Raw genomic sequence first — 17,736 nt, 5'->3', positions numbered from 1 at the left:
AACCAAATAAATGAACAATCTATTCAATGAAATAATATCAGAAAATTTTTTACCAAGCATGAAGAATGAATTGGACAATCAAATAAAAGACACTTGCAGGACACCAAATGTACAAAACTACAACAGAGCTATACCAAGGCACACTGTAATGAAAATGACTAGCATACAGAATAAAGAGAAAACTTTAAAAGCTACAAGAGAAAACCATTGGATTAAATGTAGTTGGGAAACCAATTAAGATATCTGCAGATTTTTCAACCCAGACCCTCAAAAATAGAAGAGCTGGAACAATATATACTAAGTTCTGAAAGAAAATGGATACCAACTAATAAACTAATATCCACCAAAATTACACTATAGATTTGATGACAAAATAAAAACATTCCATAATGAACAAAAGTTAAAAGAATTTACAACTAGAAAGCCTGCAGTATAGAAAATACTAGGAAAAGTATTACATGAGGAGAAAATGACAAACAACAATGAAAATCAACAAAGGAAGATACCACACTAAACAAAAAACCAATCAAAGGAGAAACTAAGTCAAGTTAAATACAAAAAGTAAACCAAAATGTTCAGGAATACAAATTGTGTCTTAATATTAACCCTGAATATTAATGTCTTAAACTGAGCAGTCAAAAGACATAGACTGGAAGGTTGGATTTTTAAAAAGGCACACAATATGCTGCCTTCAAAAGACACATCTCATAGGAAAAGACAAACACAGACTGAAGGTGAAAGTTAGGGAAAAACATACCACTCACATGGACTGTGGAAACAAGCAGGCATTCCCATCCTCTTATCAAATAAAGTAGACTTCAAATCAAAGTTAATCACAAGGTATTAAAAAATGACATTTCATAGTGCTTAAGGAAAGGATACATCAATAAGACATAACAATTATATATTTCCCAAACAATAGAGCATCTATGTTCATCAAACAAACACTTCTCAAGTTCAAGAGTCAAATAGACCACAACACAATAATTCTAGGTGACTATAGCACACCTCTTTCACCACTGGATAGATCTTCCAAACAAAAACTAAAAAAAGAAACTATAAACCTCAATAATACAATCAGTAACTTAAAAGATATATATATATATATAGAATATTTTATCCATCAACAATTGAATACAAGTTCTTCTCAGCAGAACATGGATACTTTTCTAAAAGAGACCATATATTATGCCACAAAGCAAATAAAAACAACTCTTCACAAATACCAAAAGTAGAGATTCTACCCTGCATTCTATTAGATCATAATAGAATGAAATTAGAAATCAAGTAAAAAATAAAAGCTACTTCAACATCTGGAGACTAAATAAAATGTTATTGAATAAAAAATGGGTTGAAAAAGACATCTAAGAGGAGATTAAAAAATTCTTAGAGGTAAATTAAAACACTGGTAAAACATATCAAATGTCTGGTACACTAAAAGAAAAGTTCATTGCATGGAATTCATTCCTTAAAAGAAGAAAAAGTCAACAAATAAATGTCCTAAGATTACATCTCAAGGCCTCAGAAAATAAGAAACAAATCAACACTAAAATAGTAGAAGACAGAAAATAAATTAAAATCAGAGCTGAAATAAATGAAATTGAAAAAAAGAAACAATTGAAAAAATTGACAAAATGAAAAGTTGGTCCTTTGAAAAAATAAATAAAACTGAATAACCCTTAGCCATGAGAGTGAAAAGAAGGAGAGAGAAAATTCAAATTACTAACATTTGAGTTGAAAAAGGAAATATCATGACTGACACTATGGAAATACAGAAGATAAATAGAAACAAATTTGAAAATTTGTACTCCAATAAAATAGAAAATATTGAAAGCATTGACAAATTTCTAGAGTCATAAGATTTGCCCAATCTGAATCAGGATGATGTACACAAGTTAAACAGATCAATTTGAAGCAACAAAATAGAAGCCTACCAACAAAGAAAATCCCAGGACCAGATGTATACACAGCTGAGTTCCAGAAGACCTTAAAAGAAGAACTAATAACAATAATCCCCAAATTATTTCATAAAATATAAAAGAAGGAAACTCTTTCAAACTCATTCTATGAGGCCAAAATCACCCTGAATTCAAATCAAATAAAGATACATCAAGGAAAGAAAACATCAAACCAATATCTCTAAAGAACAGAGATGCAAAAATTCTCAATAAAATTCTGGCAAATTGAAAACAAAAACATATCAATAAATATAGTGCACCATTATTAATAGACTTAAATCATATGATCATCTCAATAGATGCATTAAAAAGCATTTGACAAAATATAGCATCCCTTAAAGTTCAAAAACTACAAAATCTAGGAATAACAGACATAACTCAACATTATAAAAACTATCTATGCTAAGACCTAGGCACACATGATTCTAAATGGAGAAAATTTGAAAGCATTCCCTTTAAAACCTGTAAAAAGTCATGGATGTCCTCTTTCACTAATACTATTTAACATAGTTTTTGAAACTCTAGCCAGAGTAATTAGACAGAAAAAAGAAATTAAAGGAATATTGATAGGAAAAAAACTCAAACTATCACTATTTGCCAATGACATGGTTCTATACCTAGAGGATCGATCCCAAAAATTAAACCAGAAAACTTCTGGAACTAATAAATGAATTCAGCAAAGTATCAGAATATAAAATCAACACCCAGAAATCAAATACATTTCTGTACATCTGTGACAAATACTCTAAAAGAGAAACTAGGAAAACTACCCCATTTACAATAGCCTCAAAAAAAAAAATAAAATAAAATACTTGGGAATCAATTCAACAAAAGAGGTAAAAGACCTCTATAATGAAAACTACAGAATACTGAAGAAAGATATTAAAGAAGACCTTAGAAAATGGAAAGATCTCCCTTTTTCTTGGATAGGCAGAATTAATATTGTCAAAATGACCATACTACCAAAAACACTATACATATTTAATGCAATTGCAATCAAAATCCCAATGACATTCTTCATAGAAATAGAAAAAAGCAATCATGAAATTCATCTGGAAAAATTAGAGACTGAGACCAGCTAAAGCAATCCTTAGCAAGAAGAACGAACCAGGTGGCATCACTATAACCAGACCTTAAACTATACTACAGAGCAAAAGTAACTAAAACAGCATGGTATTGGCACCAAAATAGACTTGGGGACCAATGATACCGAATAGAGAATACAGAAACAAACCCACATAAATATAGTTATCTCATACTACACAAAGGCACCAAAAAACATATATTGGAGAAAAGAGAGGCTGTTCAACAAACAGTGCTAGGTAAACTGAAAAATATTTTTCAGCAAACTGAAATTAAGCCCCAATCTCTCACTATACACAAAACTCAACTCAAAGTGGATCAAGGACCTAGGAATTAAACCAGAGACCATGTGTCTAATAGAAGAAAATGTAGGCCCCAATCTCCATCATATCAGATTTGTTCTCTATTTCCTTAATAAGACTCCTATAGTGCTAGAATTAAATCAAGAATTAATAAATAGGATGACTTCAAACTAAAAAGCTTCTTCTCAGAAAAAGAAACAGTGATGTGAATAGAGAGCCTACAGAATGGAAGCAAATTTTTACCCCCCACACATCAGATACAGCACTAATCTCTGGTATATAAAGAACTCAAAAATCTTAAAACACACACACACACACACACACACACACACACACACACAATCAATAAATGGGCCAAGAAACTGTACAGACACTTCTAAGAAGATGATATGCAGTCAATCAAGAAATATATGAAAAAAATGTTCAACATCTATAGCAATTAGAGAAATGGAAATCAAAATTACTCTAAGATTTCATCTCACTCCAGTCAGAATGGCAGCTATTAAGAACACAAAAAATGATAAGTGTTGGTGAGAATGTGGGGAATAAAGGCACATTCCTACATTGCTGGTGGGACTGCAGATTGTTGTAATTAATCTGGAGAGCAATATGCAGATTCCTTGGAAAACTTGGAATGGAATGACCATTTGACCCAGTTACCCTATTCCTTCATTTATACCCAAAGGACTTAAAAACAGTGTAATACAGGGACACAGCCACATCAGTGTTTATAGCAGCACGATTCACAATAGCTAAATTGTGGAATGAAACCAGATGCACTTCAGTAGATAAATGGATAAAAAAAATGTGATATATATACACAATAGAACATTACTTATCATTAAAAGAGAATAAAATCATGGCATTTGCAGGTAAATGGATGGAGATGGAGAATATTATGTAAGTGAAGTAAGCCATTCTCAAAAAACCAAATGCTGAATGTTTTCTCTGATATAGGGATGCTGATGCATAATGAGGATGGTGAGAACTTGGGAAGAATGAAGGAACTTTAGATAGAGCAAAGGGGAGGGAGAGAAAAGGAGATGGTAGGGGGGTAGGAAATTTGGGGGAATGATTTGGACGTCTTTACCCTAAGTACATGTATGAAGACACGAATGGTGTGACTCTACTTTGTGTACAAGCAGAAACATAAAAAATTGTGCACTATATGTTTATTATGAATTGAAATGCATTCTGATCTCATGAAGAACAAATCAGAATAAATAAATAAATTTAAAAACAAAGAACATTCTTGTTTCAATTGTTTACTTTTAAATTAAATACAACAACATCCTTCATCTATTAAAATAAACAGAAAATATAGTAATTAATATGCAGCAGAAAATCTCCAATTGGCTTCAAGTATATAAACTCAATCCTCACAACAAACTTATGATGTAGATAATATTTATGATGTAGATATACAGGCAATCAAGAAAAAAAAAATTTTTTTCATATATTTCACCCTATCTCAAGCAGGAGACAATGATAATAAAGTGTGTATTTTCCAAGTAAGACTGAAAGGTTTTCTGCACCTAAAATGTAATTTTAAATGTATAAAACAAAAATTTGTGGAATATAGAAGACAGATAAATTTAATACTAAATTGGGAAATGGTAAGATACATTTATTAATAAGAAATAGAAAAATAATAAAATAAAATCTGCATAGAGAAAATTTGAGTAAAATCTTTAGCAAAGTTTTCCCAATTAATACAAATGCAACACAATACCAAAAAAATGTAGAATGCACACATTTTAAAGTACACAACCAAGAATAATTCTCAAAAATCTAATGACATAGTACATCATAGTTTATAATTTTAAAGGATTGATATGCAAGATGTTCTCTGATCAATATGTATATACACTAGAAATCAAAATAAAACAGAAAGTATAAAAAGTTTACACACTCAAAAATACTAAATACACATTTGAAGTAGCCTTATAGAACAAAAAAAAAATAATTACAATGCCAATTACAAATCTGGTTGAAAAATAATGAATATATTATATTTCAGATATTTTGGAAATACAAACATGCTTTTGAAGTGATATTCATTGTTTTGAACATATATATTTGACAAGAGATATAAGATCAGACAGTAAAGTGCATACATAGGAAATTAGGAAAAGAGTAGAAAATTAAGTACTTTTCTTCCCCTGCCCCCCACAAAAGCAAGGAGGGAAGTAATAAAGATGAGTACAGAATCTTTTTAAAAAATGAGAAAAATATTATATGTAAAGCCAACCAAGAAAATCAATGTGTACTCTGTGTGCTATGAATTAAAATGCATTCTGCTGTCATGTATAACAAATTAGAATAAATAAATAAATTTTTAAAACAAAAAATTTCTAGTTTCAAATATTTACTTTTAAATTAAAAAGAGCAAGATCCTTTATCTATCAAAATAAATAGAAAATTTATTGTTTCATACATTGAAATTATCTTAGGTGCAGAAAAATTTTCAGTTTTACTTGACATTGCGTGCTTTATCATCGTCTCATGCTTGAGATCAGGGTATAAGTATTATCTACATCAGGATTTTCTTGTGATTGAATTTATATACTTGTAGCCTTTTGGAGATTTCCTGGTCCATATTAAGTGCTATAATTTTTGTTTATTTTATGAAGGATGTTGTTTTTAATTTAAAAGTCAACATTTGAAACAACATTTTTTTTGCTTTTTTAACGTATTTATTATCTTTGAAAAGATAGATAAAATTAAAACACTCATAATAGGTACTATTCTAGAGAAAGATAAGAATTCACATATACCTGTGTGAGTGCATACTACCATCTATAACATAAAAGGGAAATCATAATAGATTAAAAATTACTGAAGCATTAAGACAAATATTCATGGAAACTCTTCACACAATAAACAACAAAATGTATAATGTCTTTTTGCAGTCCCACCAGCAATGTATGAGTGTGCCTTCTCCCCTCATTCTCGCCAACACTTATTATTATTTGTATTCTTGATATTTGCTATTATGCCTGGAGTGAGATGAAATCTTAGAGTGGTTTTGATTTGCATTTCTCTAATTACTAGAGATGATGGAATTTTTTTTTCATATGTTTGTTGATGGTGGAACTGCAAATTGGTGCGACCAATCTGGAAAGCAGTATGGAGATTCTTTGGAAAGCTGGGAATGGAACCACCAATTGACCCAACTATCCCACTCCATGGTTTATACCCAAAGGATTTAAAATCAGCATATTAGAGTGACACAGCCACATCAATGTTGATAGCAGCTCAATTCACAATAGCTAAACTATGGGACCAACATAAATGCCCTTCAAGAGATGAATGGTTAAAGAAAATGTGGTACATATACACAATGGAATATTATTCATCCTTAAAGAATAATGAAATTATGGCATTTGCTAATAATGGATGGAGCTGGAGAATGTCTTGCTAAGTGAAATAAGCCAATCCCCAAAAAGCAAAGCCTGAATATTTTCTCTGATAAGTGGATGCTGATCCACTGCGGGGGTGGGGGTCATAGAAAAATAAAGATACTTTGGATTGTAAAGAGGAGAATGAGAGGAATGGAGGGACACTGTGGATGGGGAAGACTGTAGAATTAGACAGGCATCATTACCCTATAGAATGAGACAAGCATTATTACCTTATATTCATGTATGAGTACACTAGTGGTGTGACTCTGCACCATGTATAGCAAGAGGAAAGACAAGTTGTACTTGATTCGTGTAAAGATTGTCAAAATGCATCATATAACTAGCTAAAAAATTGAAAAAAATAAAAATAACAGTATCTTTTAAAAAAAATAGAATACATACCAGTAACTTCACAAGGCTTCCCAGAATAAACTATATATTGGGCAATAAATCAGAGCTCAATATAAGTAAAATGATACAAGTCATAGAAAGTATATCTCTGACTAGAAATAGAACAAAATTGGGAATAAATAACAGAATTTGGGGAAAAGGTGGAAATTGTACACCTTGAATAAGCAGTAAGTTCAAGAAGAATTCAGAAGAGTAATTAGGAAATATTCTAGGATGGGTGAAAATAAAGATATAACACATCAAAACTAATGAATTCAGCAGAAGCACAGTTAATAGTCAAAATTACTACTTTAAAGTCCTATGTTAAAATAAGAAAGATCTCAAATCAATAAACTAAACTTTTATTATAATTATCAGAAAATGCACAAACTCAATAATAGCAATGAAACGGAAGTAATGAATAAAGAATAAAGCAAATAAATGAAATCTAAGCTAGAAAAACTAGTATAGAAAATTTCCAAAATTAAAAGTTGTTTGAGAAGATCAAAAATTTGACAAAACTTTTGCTAGATTGACCAATAACAGGAAAAATACTCAAATTCCTCCTATCATGAATAACAAAGGGAAAGTGGCCATTAGTCTTAGAGAATAATGCCATGAACTCCTATATGCTAATTAGATCCCTGATGAAACAGAGATATTCCTAGAAAGACTCAATCCATCAAACTGATTTCGGAAGCAACAACAACAATGACAACAACAACAACAAAAAACCTAAATAGATATATAACAAGTAGAGAGATCAACTACTAATAAGAAACAAAAAAATCCCTGTGAAGGAAAGCCCAAACCAGATGGCCTCTAAACTTTAAAGAATTGGGTATAAATCCTTCACAACCTTTTCCACAAACTGCAGGAGGAGAGAGTTATCTCCCAAATCTGTCTATGAGTACATATTATCATGATACCAGAACCAAAATACATCACAAAAAAGAAGCTATAGATCAGTATTGCTTCTGATTATAAGTTCAGGAATTCTAAACAAAATATTAGTAAACCCATCCAGCAACATTAAAAAGGAATAATGAACAATTACCAAGTGAAAGTTTTCTTAGGAATGTAATGTTGTTTAAACCTAAAAAAATTTAATATGCCATAGTAATGAAATAAAAGATAAACACCACAAAATCATCTCAATTGACAAGTTTTCCTTCTAAGTTCAGGAAGGACATCCATGTTCTATGATTCCATTCAACTCTGTATGGTATATCCTACCAGGGCAATTAACCAAATAAATACCCCAGGTTTCCAGGAATGAACGCTAGGATAGAACAAAGAGAGAGGTGCACCACCCCAAGGATCCAAACCATATATCAATGGAAAAGAGATGCAGCCCATTAAATTTCAGAGTGAACAGGGTGTCAGGCCAGAACTCAGTCACAATCAGTAGGTAGAAAGGAGGTACACATCTGGAGTAAGGGTACACTGAGGCTTGTAGGCAGAAACATCAGTTTGCCAGTGGGCAAAGCTGATGAGAGAGGGGGTCTGGACGTCTTAAGCCCATTCACTGGCTGGCCCGATGAGACCTAAAATGTGCAGTGACTCCAAGGGGTCAACAAGAGACAACTTTGGGGGAAATAGGCAGCCAGTTATGGTAGATGGATGTATAAAAGCAATTGTGATATGGGCAGCTGAACCTGAAAAGCATGGGTACAGAGGAAGTCAGAAGACTGTCCACTTATGGGGGGCTGGAATCTTGTACAGAGAAGAAGGAACCTTGCAAGATCAGTTCAGAGCTGGGCAATTACTCTGGGATGGGCCCTTAAGGGCTGGAGCAGTATACTGCATGTCCTTCCCATGTGCTGCTTCAGTCTCACAGGAGAAGAAGAATCATTTTTTTTTTTCAGCAGTGCAAGTTCACCAGACCCAGGACCTTCCTTCTGCAGTGTCCCTTGTATGCCCTCTACTGACAAAGATTAATGGATAAAAAAAAATATGGAATTTATACACAATGGAGTATTACTCTGCATTAAAAAATGACAAAATCATAGAATTTGCAGGGAAATGGATGGCATTAGAACAGATTATGCTAAGTGAAGCCAGCCAATCCCTAAAAAACAAATGCCAAATGTTTTCTTTGATATAAGGAGAGTAACTAAGAACAGAGTGGGGAGGAAGAGCATGAGAAGAAGATTAACATTAAACAGGGGTGAGAGGCGGGAGGGAAAAGGAAAGAGAAGGGAAATTGCATGGAAATGGAAGGAGACCCTCATGGTTATACAAAATTATATACAAGAGGAAGTGAGGAGAAAGGGGGAAAAACAAGGGGGAGAAATGAATTACAGTAGATGGGGTAGAGAGAGAAGATGGGAGGGGAGGGGATGGTGGATAGTAGAGGATAGGAAAGGCAGCAGAATACAACAGACACTAGTATAGCAATACATAAAACAGTGGATGTGTAACCGATGTGATGCTGCAATCTGTATATGGGGTAAAAATGGGAGTTCATAACCCACTTGAATCAAAGTGTGAAATATGATATGTCAAGAACTATGTAAAATAGTTATTTTTCTTTAAAAATTAAAGAAAAAAAACATGAAACTGAGTACAAATTCATTATCACAGAACAGGTACTAAGGGGTGAATTGAAAGCGAACCACAATTAAATTGGCACAATCTTGAAGAGGAAGAACAATGTAGGAAGACTTGACTCTGTAAGACTTCACATACTATAAAGCTCTATTAAGTTAGATAGTGTAATATTAAAGAGGGGACAGGAAAATTAATCAATAGTACAGAACAGAAAAGTAGAAAGACACATACACAACTTTGACAAAAAAATGTCTCTTCAAAGTAGGAGAATGACATTTTTCCTAAACATACAAAAATATAGATATTTGGTATTATCTGAAGCCATAGGTATATCAGAGATGTAAATGTCAAAAAGAAATAATAAAGACAACACATGATAATAAGGGCTATTATCTAAATTTCCATAGAATAGGAAATTATTGTTCATAGAGGAGAAAATATAGACTTGTCATGATAGAAAAAAATCTCAAACTGGACTATCTAAGTTTAATACATTTCAGTTCTCAAAATATATTTTAAAAAGCCAACTCATAGACTAAGAGAATATTTAAATCATGTGTCTACATCTATGAGATATAAGAAACAGCAGGAAATCAATTTTCTTATAATTAGGGAAAGGAAGATTGAAAGTATCTGAGATACCAGTACAAAAATAGCCAAACTTAATAAATTTGTCTGGGAAGATATGGAGCAAAATTAATATAAATTAATGAAATAATTTTAGACAATTATTGACTTCTAGTTTAAGCATTCATTTGTTTTAAAGCATAGCCATTCTACTCTGTGTATGAACCTAAAAGAAATTTGTACAGAGTACATACAGAGACATATACAGAAATATTCTGAGCGGCATTATCTATAATAGCAGAAGCTAGAAAGCACCCAAATAACTATCAATATAACAATCAATTAACTAATGTTAATGCAATGGAATATGATAAAACAAGAAAAGTTGATTTTGTATACCACACACAAAATGTTGACTGAAAGAAGCCAGATGTATAAGAATGCGTACATTCCTATTTCAAGAGACAAAAATTGAAGAATGATTATTAAAAGACATTTTAAACTTGGAGAATATAGGAGTAAAAGTTGGAGGAAGAGTATGAAAACAGAATCTGGTGTGCTGGTAATGTTCTATTTTATAAACCAAGCCATGGCCACACAAATAATTTTGTACTAATGTATTGGGTATATTTATGTTTCTTCATTGACTGTATGATAGATCCACAATTATATAGATTATATTATATACATTTAAAATAAATTATAAATGACTTTTTGCTGTTTTACTTGTGTTCTGTTAAAGATCATGGTTGAGGGCTGGGGATGTGGCTCAAGCGGTAGTGCGCTCGCACGGTATGCGTGCGGCCCGGGTTCGATCCTCAGCACCACATACCAACAAAGATGTTGTGTCCGCCGAGAACTAAATAAAAAAACCAAATATTAAAAATTCTCTTCTCTCTCTCTCTCTCTCCTCTCTCACTGTCTCTTAAAAAAAAAGATCATGGGTGAAAGAGCTAGTAACTAAAGAAAAAATAATCTTCTATAGACAGAGATAAAGAGTAATCATATGTATTTCAGCTAGAGGGTTCCAACTGTTTTTAAGAAAAGAAAAATAAAAGAATCTTGAAGATCTCATGCAAAAAAATATATATCTCAGGTTCCAGCCCAATAGGCCATGTTAGAACAGAGATCCATGTGGACTGAAAGTTCATCTGGTAAGAAACAAATGAGTCACATGGAGAGAGATGTAAGACTGCATCAAATGATCATGAAACAGGGAATAAAAGATATATAGTCATAAAATTAGAGCTGATCAAGAAGATGTAAAAGTTCAAGTCTAAAATTAAAGTCTGGCCATGGCATCTTTGTGAATAAAAAGAATAAATAAGAAAAAATTAATATGATTTAATATGTGTCAAGAAATCAAATAACTTGAGAGCAGTTTCAAAAATACAATGTTCTATGTAAGAGTAAATTCATAAGGGTGGGCCACATTTATAGTAAAAGAGTGGGAAGTTATACACAACAGAAAACAAAACAAATAAGTTAGATTCTACCTAAAGCCAATTCATTAAAAATTCTTCTAAATAAGGAATTCATCTAATTTTTAGTCTTGTAGGTATTGACTAGAATAAAAGTATTCGGAATGATATTCTACATGTATGTGTATGTACTTGTGAGTATGTGGAGTGTGTCTGTACAAATGAATGTAAAGAAATAAAAATGTTAGAACTCAATTCTCAATTTATGGTCCATTAATTCTCAAAAAAAACCAAACCAAAACAAAACAAAAAAACTCCTGTCTCAAGTATGAGAGCAATAATCTTTGAAGTAGACTAAATAGATTTTAGTAAAATTAATAAAATTTTCATCCTTTCTCATTCCCACTTCTATTTTGTTAATATGTATTTTCCCCAAACATAGCTTTTAGATTGTCTCCTTTATAATAAAAGACACTTTATTATTATATATAATAAATATATATTATATATTATTATATATAACTTAACAGAGTATCTTAGAACTAGCATTACCTAATTTAAAAAATGCATGAAGCATTAATATCAACTCATAATATGAAAAATAGAGGAAAGACTTTATGTTATTGTATTATTATTTTTGAGTCCTAAATTGCAACATGAGCTGTTTCATTCATGGAGAAGAGAGAAAAAAAACCATAAAACTGAAAACAGACAAAACTGAAAAGCAAAATTCATTTCCCATGGAGTACTTGAAAAAAAATTCTATGAATCCTTGTTTATTTACCTAAAAGTTTTTTAACAATCAGAAAAAGGATAAAAGATAAATCTAAGGTACAAAAATTAATGTGTTGTTTTCTATGTGAAAATTATATTTATTAAATGGCAAATATTTCTGAAAGTATCTTAAATAGCTGTAAAACAACAAAAGCATGGCAGAGAGAACAATGACTGTGTGTCCTTACCCAAACTCTAGAACATACAGGCTATCTAAAGCCAATGAGTTTTTGCTCACAGAGCACCTAAAATATTCATTGGTCCCACACTAGAATAAATTTATTGCTGCTATATGATATATAAAAGGTTGATAAACTGGTTTTCTGACCTTGGAGAACTTTGTTGGCATATTAAGAGACTTTGATACATAGCAGAAAGCAGACATGTTTTATGATTTGTTGGATGCACCGTCCTGGGTCTGCACTCAGAGATTGCTAGGTAACAAGGAGAATCTTGTGAGAAGAGGAAGCGGGAGCCATTCGCTCCCTAGTAAATGCAGCAAGGCTAAAACCAGGGGATTTGAATGTTAAGCAACTCCATTTAAAAATCACACATACCCAACTTTATGACATATAGATTGTTCCCAGTAGTCTGTCTCCTGGTTTTCTGCTGTCTCTTTGCTTTCCTCACTAGCAACATAGTATTTGACCCTTGGTACCTTGTTTACAAAGCTTTGCCTCTTGCAGCACTTTGGGGCTCTAATGAGTGACAGCAATAGCTTGGAGAGACTACACTGTGAAAGGTAAAACCAAGCAGAGTTTTCGTAACAGGAGTCCTGAGCTCTGTTAGCTCAAACGAAACATCCTTGAAATAAAGATTTCAATGACAAACTGAGGGATGGAAAGTGGGAAATGCCAAAATGAAGCAAACATTGGAAACACAAATAGCTAAAACTTATTTTTAGTATATCCTCAGAGCTTCCTTTTAAAACCCAGAGCATCACTACAGGACTTATAGGAATGACTATTAAATTATACTGTTTTTTTCCCTTAATATTTAATCTAACTTTCTGTTTTATTCAAGAGATGAATTCAAGATTGAAAAGTATACTGGCAACAGAAAAAATAACTCCCTTAACAAGTGATGAGACACAAAGTTTAATTTTTCTGATCCTTTCCAATAGACTTTACTAGATATTTCAATTCTTTATTAAGTAAAATCTATCTTGTCTTGCTGATAATGGGAAATTTCTATTGATAAATTTCTATTTTTCCTTTTTTTTTTTTTTCAGGGAGGCAATTAGAGGCCTGTGTAGAAAAGCGGAGGAGAATCTCCTGTTGGACTCATTGCAACCATGCTTACACTTTTCTTAGATCACATCAGTGAACTAACAATGGATTGATTTACTTTCCTGGATTCTTGCTTTCAATTTAGCAAGTGTTAACCCTTCAACTGCGTAGGTTCTGCCAAGGAATAGATCACATATACTTAGTATTTATCAAATAGTCTTGCTTGTGTGTGAATTCCTGAGCACACTAGTGCAGGGGCAGTCTCTCCACTCAGTCATTGGTACGTGGGTTCTGGTGTACAGTGGAATACTCCCCATCTGGCGTCTATGGCAGGAGCATAGGCATTTGTTCCTGCCAGACCTGTAAAGAGCTGATTATTGTCTTTTTAGAAAATCATATGTAATGCTGTTTAGACACACTAGCTTGAATCATCCCTTTCCAAAATTCTGGAGGTTGATGACTAGTTTAGCTTTTTTCTTACAAGTTGAATGATTTATGGACACGATGCTTCCATACATTTTAGAATGCTGAGTGATAGAAAGTTTAATAATTTTAAATTCTACATGATCTTAGAAATAATAAATACTTTAATTATTTGCTACTTGCTATTATATCAGCTACATTACTTATATTCTGTACTTATTACACATAAAAATGCATCAAAATTAATAAAGAGTATTGGTTGTTAAACTAATAGATGTGGGGTGTCATTTAGTGTTTACATTTTTTATTACATTTATCAATTTTGATTACATTTGTCATTTAGTGATTACATTTTTTTTATTACTTAATGTAACAACATTGGTCAAAGGTGGTATGATCTCACAAGGTTTTGTGTACGAGCTTACCTGTGCTTATTCCTCAATTCCTTACTTTTGCTACAAAACACACAGTTTATTCTAGTACCCTTTTACTTAACAGGATTTTTATTAAATTTAGTTAGACTTCTGAAATTTATTATATATTACCCTCCACACTTCAGTTTCTCTTCAAGCTGACCCATATGAGCAGCATCAATAGTTGCCTTGCCTTGTAGTTTCCAGTTATGCTGTGACAATGAGAAGGACTAGTCATAGATTACAGCATGAAGTTTGCAGATCATCCATGGGAGGCCAGAGTACCTTCTCATCTGCTGTTTCCATGCAACTATACTTTCATTAACCAAGACTGCCATGTCCTCTTAGCACCAGGGCTGGTCATTTCTCACTGCTGTAGCTGCCACAAGACAAGGATGACATTCTACCTCCCATACCAGTTTTCCTAAGCCCTCCTCATATGGCTGGAAGTAGTAGTAAGTAGTAGTATATTAACTAAAGTCTTCACTTAGCCTCTTTGTGCTATTGGTTTTCTACTGAATCCCTGACAGTTCTAATTTTTTTTTAGTAAAACACATTTTTTTAAATTGGTTGGTTTGTTTGGTGGTTTTATGGAAAAGTCTTTGGTTTTCAGAGCAATTTGTAAGGGAATGGTTTAAAAAGCATTTACAGTAATAGTCGTTTTAGAATCAATATTTGCAAATATAAAGTGACTACTCTGAATAGAAGAAGCATAATCCTTTAAACATCAAGGACTCAACATTTTCCCTATCAATCACAATAATAATGGCCACATCTTTTATTGCCAAGAGTCCATCTGGCATTTCCCTTGTTAAAGTCATGTCCTAACTCCCCATGGCATTTGATAATTTTTAGTACTTTTATAACCTTAGTTTAATCATGAAATGCTATTTGACCAGTATTCTCTTAGTAAAACTCTCCTCTTGTTTTCCGTAAAGAATATATAGTGTGAAGAGAGAGGTTCTGCTCTCAAAGCATGTATAATTTATTTTGGTCAGTAAATTATGTATTGTTTTTAGGTATAGTTATTATATTCTGACATAAGCTTAGGAAAACTCTCAGGACTAATTCATAAGGTCTAGAAGTAATAGTTTAAGTCATTCATTTTGCATTATTGGTATCATTGCAAGGGTGAGCTAACAAAAATCAATATATGACTATTCCTAAAGTCTTAGGAAAAATTCAGTGGAGATGCAACAAGTTTCTCTTTTAATGCAAGTAGCCTCCCATAGGGTGCAGGTGTAGTCATGATAAAACACATTCAAGTGTCGCTATTGGTTTTCTATTATATTTTGTTTTATTTTTAAAGGTAGGAATTCCTTTATTAATAAGCCCACTCTATGTGAACTTAAGTTTGAAGCAAAGTAACTTGAAGCTCCGTTACATGATAGGTGTTTCCTAAGTCTTTTCTTTGTGTTTGTGTCTGTACTAAAGACTGATTCCATGTTCACACTTTTGAGGTTATTTGTTTTTAAGCACAGCTTCTGGGTTATATGTCATTGGGACAGGCAGCCAATGCAGGACGTGCAGAAATGCTCTGGCCCTGCTGCAGGGTTACAGTTCACAGACCGGGGCTCAGTGGAAGATAGATGAGTCTTCCCACCATTGTTCAGTGTTCAGTCCAGGAGTTTAACAGAAGAAATCAATGAGGCACAACTGTGTAAAATAGGGGTCAAATATGTACAGCTGTGGCTCCACATATATCAGTAGCATGGTTTGATTTTTCTCTAGACAGCATTCATTATCAAAATGGGTTTCAGAAGCTTTTTATTAAAAACAAATTGATGTTAATTAATTCAGATTGCAGTGGCCATTAGTTGCTATCACATTGCAGGAAACTAGATAGAATCAAGTCTATTCCCTGTAATCTCTGATGGTTTCCTATCTCTAAATCCAATTTTAAGATGGAATTCTTATATTTTGAGTTAATGTGAGCTTTCCAATCTGGCTTTCTCTTGATTATCAGCTGCCGTCTTTGTTTGCTGCTTGACTTTGTTTTAGAGATCTGTGTTATCTTATTTTCCTATTTATTTACTGATAACATTATGCAATTACATTTTTTCTATCTATCATATATTTCTGTATTCTAAAAAGTATGACTTTACACTTAAATACACAATATTTTTAAATCTAAATACATTTTCAAGAGGAATCAATTTTCTCCCACATTTTGTAAAATAAATATGTCCTAAACATACAAATTCTGACAAGCCCCTTCTCTTGGTGTTTTAACTATTCATATTCTAGAGCTCTTTCCCCATATATTATTCTGCTTCCACACCTTATCTCTTTCCAACATACACACACATACATAAACAAAAGAAAGAATAAATCCTTTCAAAGATTCTTTACTTTTTTTTTTCTTTTCCTATAATTAGTCTGAATGAGAACCATTGAATTGCCCTTTTTCTCATTGTCTTGGCCATTTGTCTCTCTGAGTGACCCACAAATTAGGTGCAGGCAGATATGAATTATGTTTGCTTCTTTTTTCCTCACTTTTCTTTAGACCAATGAATACTAAGAAAGACAGAAGCAGGAAGCAGAATCTTTAGAAATAGTATGTGAGAAAAAAAGAAAGTTACCCATAGATACGTGTATGACTATGTGGGGCTGGCAGGGGTTCAGAAAAAGAATTTCAAATCATTTGCAACAGACCAGTGAGAGTATTGGGACAAAAGTTGCCATAAGATGGGAATTTAAGGTGATTTAAAACTCACAGGTGATATTGCTCTTAGACCAAGCTGAACTGCCTTTCCTCAGATGGCCACCGCCTTTTGGAGTACCTTTTTCAAAACTCTCAACATTCTGTTTTAGGGGATGTGAAAAGCTGAGCTAGTTGTACTAATTCGCTGGAATAACTGAAGTCCAGATTGGTACTGTTTTCCTCTTACAGGTATTCTCCGACCGTCTTCTTCCTCCAAAATGGTGCAGTTCTTGAATACCCCCAAGAACTCCTGCACTTGCAGATGTGTAGTCATACCTAGGAGCTCTGGCCAGGTTCCCAGGTCCTGGTTCTAGAAAGCTACATGGACATGTAAATTTTCCCTTTAATTAAGTATTTCTCTAATAGGATCTAGCCAAATTGGTGGTGACATGCTGATTTGAAGCAACAATCACTCTCATCACCTTTTACACTGTGACACCCACAATATTGGCATCTAGCCCTCCCAAAGGTTAGTCAATCTTCCAGGGGTTATTGCTTATGTTTCTTCACATGAC

The sequence above is a fragment of the Spermophilus citellus genome, assembly GCF_964194105.1.
Source record: "Spermophilus citellus genome assembly, chromosome: 3".
Lineage (NCBI taxonomy): Eukaryota > Metazoa > Chordata > Mammalia > Rodentia > Sciuridae > Spermophilus > Spermophilus citellus.
This window is presented reverse-complemented; position numbering follows the sequence as displayed.